Raw genomic sequence first — 12076 nt, forward strand, 5'->3', positions numbered from 1 at the left:
ACTGTTAAGAGCTGAATTTGGTCCAGTTTTCTTAAGAACTTAGCTCACTCTGGGTTAAAGTTTGGGCGCTGGGCCCTTCAGGATTCCCAGGGGATTCTAGATCAACTTCATTCTCTCTAAGGAGGTAGAGCCTAGGGGTGGTATGATCCAGTGTGTTTCTGAAGCTCCAGGCATCACATCCCCAATATGACAGTTTACCAAGTAGAAAGGAAGGGGCTATGGACAAACCTTCTCCTTGCTTGCTGTGATGTAGTAAGAGATACATTTATCTCTGTCTCTGATTCCTAGTACAAAGCACCTAAAACCCTGGTAAATCTCCTGAGTGATGGGAGACTAGGAGCATCTTTTCTTCTAATATTTGCTCTTTGACCCTGATTCTTGACGTAAGACCTTCAAATACCCTTGGAATCTCCAGCGTGATGAGTGTCTCTTTGGACGCTAAGGTGAGGGTGACTGAGGGTCCCTTGATAGCTTCAGAAGTCACCAGAAAGATCAAGTCATGATGCGAAGCTTAGAATTTTCAGCCCTATCTCCCAAGTTCTAAGGAGGCTGGGGGACTGCAGGTTGAGTTAGTCATTGATTATACCTACATGATGAAGCCTCCATCAACATCTCTAAACTATGGAGTTTGGAGAGCTTCTGGGTTGATGAATACTTGGAGGTGGTTGGAAGGGTGGTGTACCCAGGGAGGGCATGGGAGCTCCACTCAATTCCACATTTACTGTCCTTTGAACATCTTCATCTGGCTGTTCACCTGTATCCTTTGCAATATCCTTGATAATACACAGTAAACATGAGTAAACGTTTCTCTGAGTTCTGTGAGATGGTCTAGAAAACTATTGATCCTGATGGAGGGAGTTGTGGGATCTCCTGATTTATAGCTGGCTTCCCTGGTGGTTCAGATGGTAAAGAATCTGCCTACAATGCAGCAGATAGATGCAAGAGACCTGGGTTCTATCCCTGGGCTGGAAAGCTCCTCTGGAGAAGGAAATGACAACCCACTCCAGTATTCTTGCCTGGAAAAATTCTATGGACATAGGAGCCTTGTGAGCTATAGTCCCTGGGGTTGCAAAGAGTTGGAATATGACTGAGCACTTGTCAGCAGGGTTAGAAGTACAGGGAGATTGAAACTGAGTCAGAAGTGGGGTGTGGTTTTGTGGGCCTGAGCCCTTAACCTGTGAGGTCTGCACTAATCCCTGGCATATAGCGTCAGAACTGAGTTAAGATGTAGGGGATCCAATCAGTGCCCATTGCTTGGTATGGAAACCCCCACAGATCTGATGTCAGAAGTGTTCTGAGAGTAGAGGAAAACATAGTTTTCTTTTACATGCTCTCTCTTAGGTTGGAAGTTTTCCCAAAATCCCCAACACACCTCTCCTTCAGTCTTAGTGGAACCGTGTCACAATTCCGCCCAAGTCACTGGTGTAGGGTTGCCGTGATTGGCTTAGACCAGCCGTGGTTCACACCCTGCAGGCACGCTGGGCTTGGTGACAAGGAAGAACCGGGCTGCAGCTGGGGAGGAGCTCAGTTGTCCTGCAGAGCCTTTATCCTGAGAGCAATGGGGAGCTATTGTAGAGCTTTAAGTAAGGGAGCGACATGATCAGATTTGTGTTTTTCAAAGACACTCTGGCAAGAGAGTGGAGAATGGGTTGAAAAGAGGCAAGAATAGAAGTGAGGAGATTAGTTCCAAGCTGTCCAAGCTTGTATAACAATGAATCAAGTCAGATAGGATTTCATTCTATTTGCTATAAAGACTTTTTTAAAAGGCTTTAATATGTTGCAGGAAAATGCTTTGAAAAACCTCCTGATATATTTTCTCTTCTTAGTAATTTACTCTTTGCTCTCTCACTGCCCTTAAAGCTGAGCCAGGAGACCAAGTTCATTGCCCCAGGAGAGAGGAGGAGGAATGCTACCTAGGAAAAGAAGTCCTCACAAGCTGTAAATTTCAAACTAGACTTTCTAAATCCACAGACAGACGATAGTCTAGGGCAGCAGTCAGCACACTATAGCCTTTGAACCAATTCTGGCGGTTGTTTTCAGTCAAGTTTTATTGGAGCACAGCCGTGCTCATTTGTGTACAAACTGTCTATGGCTGATCGGCACTACAGCAGCAGAGCAGAGTGATGAGGACTGAGAAGTCTGAAATATTTACCATCTGGTCCTTTAGAAAAAAAGTTTGTCAACTCTAGTCTAGAAAGGCACAGTTTGGAAAGAGGATGTATTTTTAAAAATATATTAATTTTTGAAATAAATTATTTATTTGGCTATGCCGGGTCTTAGTTACGGCCCTCAGGATCTTCGATCTTCATTGCAGAACGCGGCATCTTTTTTAGCTGTAGCGTGTGGGATCTAGTTCCCTGACCAGGAATCAAACCTGGGCCTCCTGCACTGGGAACGTAGAGTCTTAGCCACTGGACCATCAGGGAAGTCCTGAGAGGAGGCATTTTCTTGGAACATCTGAAGCTAAATATTTCCTCTCAGGAGCCAAAGCTTGGAAGACACACTGTGAAGTAAGAAGAACGGGGGTCTACTGAGAGGGAAGTGTTGACCACGTAGGACTGTGGAACATCCTTCTAGTGCTGAGGCAGGCAAGGCGGGTGGACTTTAGATGTGACTGTCCTGGCTTCCCCTCAAGGTCAGGACTTCCTGCTGTCCAGGCTCACAGCATTGGGAACTTCACTGTACCCAGAAAAGTCTTGCATTTTCATGGTGTGGTGCCAATGTGGTTCAGTGACAGTGAGTTTTGGTTCTTAGAAAGATGCCTGAGAGACTTCCTTGGTGGTCCGGTGGCTAAGACTCCACACTCCCAATGCAGGGGGCCTAGGTTTGATCCCTGGTCAGGGAACTAGATCCTGCATGCTGAAACTAAGAGTTGGCATGCCACGTCTAAAGCTCCCCCATGTGGCAAGGAAAAGCCTGAGTGCCACAACTAAGGCAAATGAAATTTTTTAAAAAAAAAAAAAAAAAAAAGGAAAGAAAAGAAAAAAAAATTCAACCATTAAAAAAAATACCCAAGAGCAGCCTCCTCTGGCCTCCCACACTCTAGTCTCTGCTTGGACAACTTTGACCTTTCAGGAAAGCCTTGCCCAGCTCCATGAAGCTAGCTCCTCCTTTTATATACTTCCAGAGAACTCCAGACTTCCCCTTCCAGAACACTTGTTATATCTGTAATTATTCATCCAGTATCTATTTAGCTGACCGGATCATTAATTCTACAAGGTGGGGGCCATAACTATTTATGGCTCTAGAGTCGTCATGTAACTCGGTGATTACACTGAGCAGAGTGGTGAGCAATGAATGAATGAGCACGGGTGTGCGCTCAGTTGCCTCTGGTTCTTTGTGACCCTCATGGACTGTAGCCCACAGGCTCCTCTGTCCATGGGATTACCCAGGCCAGAATACTGGAGTGGGTTGCCATTTCCTCCTCCAGGGGATCTTCTCTACCCAGGGATCCAAACAGCATCTCCTGTGTCTCCTGCCTCTTCACCGCTGAGCCACCTGGGAGGCCCAAATGAATGAGGAAGTAACTCTAAAGACCACATCCTAGCTCATCCGTGTCTGGTATTTTATGGTCTAGTTGCTCTTGGCACCATCATTAGGAAAGGCAGGATCCCCATTTAAGAGAAGAGATGAGAAAACCATTAACTTTGTGGCTTCATTTGCAAGCAGCACTCAGAAACCACAGAAGGCCTCAGAGCTAAAATGTGCTCTTGACGTTGAAGTGTCTGCATTGACATATACCCACTCCTGGATGCTCCGATAGGCTGTTGTAGCTACCTGCAGGGAATGAGGCTTTTCGACTTCAGTTTCTAGGTCGGAGAAATGAAACCAACAGACCACCGTCTAACTGAGCCAGTTAACCTAAGGTGTGGCCACAGCACAGATGCTTGGAAACAGTATGTTGCAGGATGGATCAGGTGGCAGAGGTGTCCTTAGACAAACAGAAGTGGAGTGGGGGTGCTGCCAAATAATTCAAATAATGTTGTGCTTTTATGTACACACGTTAGGTTTCAATAACAAGAAGTGAAAAAAAGAAAACAAAATAATTTTGACAGGTTACTACCCCAGTCAATAATGCCGATAAAAGGCAACATTTGTTTCACAGTCAACAAGGGTCAAATGCTCTGCTAGGCACTTGACATGCATTTTCCTGTTTAATCCTGATGACAACCCTATGCGATGTTCATCATTCACTGCAAAATTAGGTTCTGGGTACCTCCTTGTGCCAGGCATTGACCAACTCCTGAGATAAAGCAGTAACAAGAGAGACAGGTCCCTACCCTCATGGAGCTAACATTCCAGTGGATAGGGACCACTATCAGCCCCAATTTGTAATTTAAAACCTGAGATTCTAGAAAGGCCAGTCATTTGCCCAAATCCTGTGTCTAGCTGGTAGCTTCTCCTCCAATGCAGGATGGAGACCCTGGTTTGATTCCTGGGTCAGGAAGATCTGCTGGAGAAGGGATAGACTACCCACTCCAGTATTCTTGGGCTTCCCTGGTGGCTTACCTGGTAAAGAATCTGCCTGCAATGTGGGAGACCTGGGTTCGAACCCTGAGTTGAGAAGATGTCCTGGAGAAGGGAACGGCTTACCCCCTCCAGCATTCTGGCCTGGAGAATTCCATGGACTGTGTAGTCCACGGGGTTGCAAAGAGCAGGACGTGACTGAGCGACTTTCACTTTCATTGTCAGCAATTGATTAGGTCAACATTCAGTTCCAGATATCTCTGACTCCAAAACTCCTAACCATTCCACCATGCATTTTCTTCGTGTTGATTCCTCCCAAAACGTTGGGCAGACAGCCCTCTATACCAGCTCAGGATTTCTTCAGTACTTTGTGATACAGACACATTCTTTTTTACTTTGAGTGCATGATACTTTATTGTTAACTCTGGGCACACGTTTTAAAGCACATTTCTGGGACTCATCCATCTTGTATAACTAGCTTTACACACTTTGTCCCATTTCCTCCTCCATCTCTGGGTACCACCATTATCGTGTATACTTCTATACATCTGACTATATTAGATGCCTCATACGAAAGGCATCATGCAGTCTTTGTCTTTCTCTGGCTTATTTCTCTTATGTCTTCAGTGTTATTGAAAAGAGAAGGATCTTCTTTCTTTTTATTAAAATACTGAGTTTATTTCACATGTATATTTGTCTCCCCACCATTTCCATCCGTCTGACCACCACTACTACTATTCCTATCATAACATTCCATACATACTTAAAACCAAGCAAAGGGTGGGGTTCCATCTTTAAAAACTAAACAGGCATTTTGGACAACACATTCTTGGCAGTAGAATGTGGACAACATTTATCAGACACGGTAGGGAAAGTTCTCACTCTGCATTATAAAAAGGACAGCCAGATATCAACTGTTACAGAAATCAAATAAGACGGAAAAATTTTAACACACTGTTTAAACTATTTTCTTAAAGAGCCTTCCTCCACTGCCAGAGATCTTGAATAGCCTCCTGGTCAGTCATCGGGAAACCATTCTTCACATAATGGATAAGCTTGGCTTCCACCTTGGGAGGGAACCACCTTTTTCTATACTTGCTTGCATTTTCGCTTTAATGTCTTCTACGGAGCTAGGCCCTTTAGGTGTTTTAGGGGCTTTTTCCCTGTTTTTTGAAGGATTCTTGACCTTTTGATCTTGGTGTTGATGGTTTTGAGTCTTTTCCATTTTGGTTCGATTTTTGTGCATTTTTGGCTGGAGTATCTCGTACAGATTTCTTTACGGGAGATTTTTCTTCACCTTCCTCATTGTCCTCGTCATCCTCATCGTCCTCATCATCATCATCGTCATCCTCATCCTCATCATCATCGTCATCATCATCATCCTCATCGTCATCGTCATCATCATCATCATCATCGTCATCGTCATCCTCATCATCATCGTCATCCTCATCGTCATCGTCATCCTCATCGTCATCATCATCATCATCCTCATCGTCATCGTCATCATCATCATCATCCTCATCGTCATCATCTTCATCTTCATCATCATCGTCATCATCTTCATCTTCATCAGCAGCAAGCTTTACTTTTTTCTGGGGAACCTTGCTACCACTGCCAGGGGCAGAACGCTTTCCAGACATACTTAGGAGTTTCACCTCCTCCTCCTCCTCTTCTTCTGACTCTGCATCTTCCTCCACGGCTACGAAGTGCTGTCCACTGATGTGCACAGGCCCTGAATCTCACTTCAACCGGAAGACCACAGGTGGTGTAATTTCAAAGCCCCCAAGGGAAACCGTTGGCTGTACAGACGTTTTCAAAGTCGCCAGTGTTACTTTAATTGGACTGCCTTCATAATGCATCGCCTCTCTTTCAACAATGTGTAACTCATCCTCTGCTCCAGCCCCTAAACTGACCTTTCTTAAAGATAACTGGTGCTCATTTTCATCATTATCCACCTTGAAGTGATAATCTCTGTCAGCCTTTAGTTCACAACCGAAAAGATAGTTCTGGGGCCTCGAGGGCCTCATGCCCATGTCCACTGAATCCTCCATGGGTTGGCGGCACGCACTTATGTGGGAGAGAAGCCGGACGGAATTAAACGACTACTATCTGAACCAGCAGCCGCGCAGGATGGAATCACACCAGGGTTCCTTCTGTTTTTAAGACAGAATAATATTCCGTTGTATGAATATACCACAGTTTTCATATCCATTCATCTGCTGGTGCCTATTTGAGTCATTTCCATTTATTGGCTGTTGTGAATAAGCCTGCCGTGTATGCAGGAGTGCAGATACCTCTTCAAGATCCTTAGTTCAATCCCAGAAGAGGGATTGCTGGATTATCTGGTAGATCTATTTTTAATATTTTGAGGATGCTCCATACCATTTTCCATAGTGGCTCTACCATTTTACATTCCCACCAAAAGTCTACAACAAAGATCCCAATTTCTTCATATCCATCCTCCCCAACCCTTATTTTTTTAATAACAAATTCTTTTCATTGATTTATTATTTTCATTATTCATTTACTCGGTTTCGGCTGCACTGAGCCTTCAGTGGGTTTCTCTATGGCAGCCTCTCTTGCTGCGGAGCACAGGCTCTAGGCACTCAGGCTTTAGTAGCTGTGGTGCACTGGCTCCTCGGCACATGGGATCTTCCTGAACTAGGGATTGAACCCATGTTCTCCTGCGTTGGCAGGCAGTCTTATCCACTGTGCAATCAGGGAAGTCTTATTGAATAAAAATTCTTTATTTTTCTTTTCTTATTTTAAAGAAGAAAATGTTGGTGTGCTGGAAAGTGCTGGGAGGCTGGACTGAGGTGCCCCACATTGTCCCGAGGGCACCCCCAGGGCCAGTGCCGTACTCCAGCAGGACTCTGCATGGTGGGTGCGTGGCCACAAGGATGACCCCGGTGAGTGGCCCTCCTGAGACGGCCAGCGTGCCTCTCTCCTGGACTCTGGGAAATGCTGGGAAACGCAGCGCCTGGCTGGGGCTTGTGCCTTTCTGAGAACTGCTCCCAAGGCCAAAGGTGTGGGTATTCTTTTTATAACTATTTTTTTTTCCTTTGAGTGTGTTATATATTCACATGGCGCCAAGTTCCAGAAGTTAAATAAAAGGTTTACGAGAGAAAGGTGCCCCTCCCACCCTGTCCCCAGACACCCAGGTTTTCTTCCTGGATCTCCTTGTTTCACCTGTGCGCACCTTGGGAAGGGTCTAAGGTAAAGGGAGCGGAGATATCATGGAGTGGCCAGGCTTAGAGATACAGAAATATGGAGAGACTTACTCGGAGGCGCCAAAGACTGTGCTGCCAAAGTGTGAGGGGGTCCTAAATTATCTCCTCAATTTGGACTGAACCACCTTTACTTGAGTCAGCTTCTTTCCATGAGGCCTGCATTTCAGAACCTCTGGGAAGTCATGGTCAGTGACTAGGAAGGACCATCCCCTCGGGAAACAGATTGATGTTCTGCACTACATTCTGGGGTCTTGTGATTTGGTTTACTAAGTGCTACCTTGGGGCTGGTGCCCAGGCAAGAATGTCCACAACAGCGGACAAGACCCAGGAATGGAGTGACCACTTAAAATTGTTAAGTCCTTTAAGCTCTTGTGAGCAGCAAGTTCTCCTCTCTGTTGGTGTTGGCTACTGTTCAACAAACGACTCTTCAAAACACTGGAATTCTCTGTAATCCAGTTTTTATTCAGGTAAGAGACATATGAAATATTAAGAGCTATTGGGTTTTAAGAAAAGCCACGGTAGTCCTAGCCAGAGCAACTAGGCAAGAAAAAGAAAGGAAAGGCATCCAGACTGCTAAAGAAGAAATAAAACTGTCACTGTTTGTGGATGGCATGATTTTATACATGGAAAACTCTAGTAGTGAAAGTGTTAGTCACTCAGTTGTGTCCAGATCTCTGCAACCTTGTGGACTGTGGTCCACCAGGCTCCTCTGTCCATGGATTCTCCAGGCAAGAATATACAGAGTGAAGCTAGTCAGAAAGAAAAACACCAGTACAGTATATTAATGCATATATACGGAATTTAGAAAGATGGTAAAGACAACCTATATGCGAGAAAGCAGAAAGAGACACAGGTATAAAGAACAGACTTTTGGACTCTGTGGGAGAAGGTAAGGGTGTGATGATTTGAGAGAATAGCACTGAAACATGTATATTACCATATGTGAAACAGATGACCAGTCAAAGGTCGATACATGAAACAGGGCACTCAAAGCTGGTGCACTGGGACCACCCTGAGGGATGGGGTGGGGAAGGAGGTGGGAGGGGAGTTCAGGATGGGGGACGTGTGTACACCCGTGGCTGATTCATGCCAATGTATGGCAAAAACTACTACAATAGTGTAAAGCAATTAGCCTCCAATGAAAATAAATAAACTAATTTAAAAAAAGAATACTGGAGTGGGATACATTCCCTCCTCCAGGGAGTCTTCCTGACCCAACGATCAAAACTGGGTCTTGTGCATTGCAGGCAGATTTTTACCATCTGAGCCATCAGCGAAGGCCAGAAAACTCTCAAGTCCACAAAAAAAACTATTACAAATAATAAATGAAATAGTAAAGTTGCAAAGTACAAGATCAACATGTAAAAACCTGTTGTGTTTCTATAGGCTAACAATGAGCTAGCAGAAAGAAAAATTAAGAAAACAATCCCATTTATAATGACAACATAGGCAAAGGAGCTGAATATACACTTTTCCAAAGAAGACATACAGATGGCCAACAAGCACATGAAAAGATGTTTAACATCACTAGTTATTAGGGAACTGAAAATCAAAACCACAATGAAATATCACCTCAAGCCCGTTAGAATGGCTGTCATCAAAAGAGCAAGAAATAACAAGTGTTGGAAAGGATGTGGAGAAAAGAGAATTCTCATGCACAGTTGGTGGGAATGTAAATTGGTGCCGCGACTATGGAGAACATTATGGAAATTCCTTAAAAAAATTAATAGAACTACTAAATGATCCAGCTGTCCTGCTTTGGGGAATTTATCCAGACTATGACAACACTGATTGGAAGAGATTTATGTACTCCTAGGTTCACTGAGGCTTGTTTACAATAGCCAACATATGGAAGCAACCTAAGTGCCTATAAAGAAATGAATGCAGATGTGGCATATGTATACAACGGAATACTACTCAGCTATAAAAAGATGAAACCGTGTCATTTGTGACATCATAAATGGGCGTTGAGGATATTATGCTAAGTGAAATAAGTCGGAAAGAGACAAATACTATATGATCTCACTCATATATGGAATATAAAAAACAAACAAACAAACAAGCCAATCCAGGTAAATACAGAGAACAGAGTAGTGGTTCCCAGAGGGGAAGGGGCAGAGGTGGAGGGTAAAATGGATAAAGGGGATCAACTCTATGGTGAAGGATGGAAACTAACTTTTCGGTGGTCAGCGCACTGCAGGGTATACAGAAATAGAAATATACATATGAAATTTATATAATCTTATAAACCAATGTTACCTCAATTAAAAAAAATAGAGTAAGAACTGGAAAAGGGGGCAAAAAAGCCAAAGTAATTTGTCCTCTGAATCTTACATGTTAGAATATACAGATGGATTCCGCTCACCAACAATAAGCTATCTTCTGGGATTGGGTGGGCTTGTGTGCATTCCACAAGCTCAGGGATCGGGTTGATTTACGCTACTGTCAGGCCATTTGGCAGGACAAAGCAGTTATTATTTTCCGCGTCTACTGAACTTATCTCTTTCTTCATTTCCAATAGGACCGAGAATATGTGTTGGGAACAGATATCCTTGACCATCCTTTTGAGATCATGCACAGTATTTTAACTCAAATGTATAATGAAATAAGAAACATTCAACTTTATAAAGTTGGCCAGCTGCTTTGTTTTATCTTTTATTAAAGTGGATGTTTTCCTTTGAAATGAAGTGTTCTGTGGACAATGACCATTTGGCTCTGTTTCCATACCCCCACCGAATTCTCTAGACTCTTGCTAACACAGACCCAATATGAATAAATCATATATATATTGATATTCTGTGGAAACACGGGTCACAACAAAAGCTTCCCATTTTCCTCTCCTGCCAATCCTCAAAACACTCTCTGAGTTCTCTGGCTGTGGCTGCAAGCTATTAGCAAAGGACAAGAGGGCTTTTCCATAGCAAGGGTGGATGACAGGTCAAGCAGTGACCAGACAAAAGGGCTTCCCTTGTGGCTCAGCTGATAAAGAATCCGCCTGCAGTGAGGGAGACCTGGGTTCGATCCCTGGGTTGGGAAGATCCTGTGGAGAAGGGAAAGGCTACCACTTCCAATATTCTGGCCTGAAGAATTCCATGGACTGTATAGCCCACGGGGTTGCAAACAGTTGGACACAACTGAGTGACATTCACTTTCACTTTCACCAGGCAAGAATCAATGTCCAAGTTCAGAATTATTCAGAGACTGGCTGGAGATCTGGGGCTCTCACAGGGTCAGCTGAAAAGTGTTGATAGGGATGGAAGATGATATCCAATGCTGGGTTAAGAGCTGAGGAACATAAAGATAATTGAGACATGGTCCTATGTTGAGCATCCTACAATTTTGGATGGGAGACGGACTGTAACTTGAGAAATGTTTATTGCACATCTACTATGTGCCAGGCGTTAGGAAAACAGAGAGAATAAGATGGGAGAAGGCTATTCACTTATAGCCTATAACTTGATGCAGAGAGAGACATGTGAACAGAGAACTGTGATTTCAAATGAGACGTGAGTGCCATTGTGCACAGCCGCCACATCGTCTTGGCTCATTCATTTCTTTGTGGGTACTTAGGTTGCGTTCGTACCTTGGCTATTGTAAACAATGCCTCAAGGAACCTAAGGGTACACATATTTTTTTCAAGTCAATGTTTTCATTTGTTCTCGTTGTTGCTGTTCAGTTGCTAAGTTGTGACCCCATGGACTGCAGCATGCCAGGCTCCTCTGTCCACCAATATCTCCCAGAGATTGCTCAAATTCATGTCCATTGAGTCGGTGATGCCATCTAACCATCTCATCCTCTGCCGCCCCCTTCTGCTTTTGCCTTCACTCTTTCCCAGCATCAGGGTCTTTTCCAACGAGTCGGCTCTTTGCATCAGGTAGCCAAAGTATTGGAGCTTCAGCTTCAGCATCAGTCCTTCCAGTGAACATTCAGGACTGATTTCCTTCAAGATGGACTGGTTTGATCTCCTTGCTGTCTGAGGGGTTCTCAAGAGTCTTTTCCAGCACCACGATTCAAAAGCATCAATTCTTCGGTGCTCAGCCTTTTTTATGGCGAGGGGCACATATATTTGTTTTTCAAATCAGTGTTGTCATAGTCTGGATTAATTCCCAGAGTTGAGACAATTGGATCATAGAGTAATTTTTTAAAGGACTTTCCATACTGTTCTCTACAGTGAAGGCATCAGTTTACATTCCCAAAAAATGTGCATGAGAATTCCCTTTTCTCCACATCCATGGCTGGATAGGACTTTGTCAGGAACATTAAACAGAAAGGACACTGGGGTGGGGCAGCTGGTAGGGAAAAACATAGAGCAACCATAAGCTGGAGAGTTTGGGAATAACCGTAATGATGGGAACACTAGTTCACACTTATGACTTATG

At 44.0% G+C, this 12076-nt stretch overlaps 1 pseudogene; it reads right to left on the bottom strand.

Annotated features, from left to right (window-relative positions):
- Window positions 1-5369: 5369 nt before the first annotated feature.
- LOC120856327 lies at window positions 5370-6610 on the bottom strand (annotated as a pseudogene).
- Window positions 6611-12076: the final 5466 nt, after the last annotated feature.

Source organism: Oryx dammah, unplaced genomic scaffold, assembly GCF_014754425.2.
Source record: "Oryx dammah isolate SB20612 unplaced genomic scaffold, SCBI_Odam_1.1 HiC_scaffold_28, whole genome shotgun sequence".
Lineage (NCBI taxonomy): Eukaryota > Metazoa > Chordata > Mammalia > Artiodactyla > Bovidae > Oryx > Oryx dammah.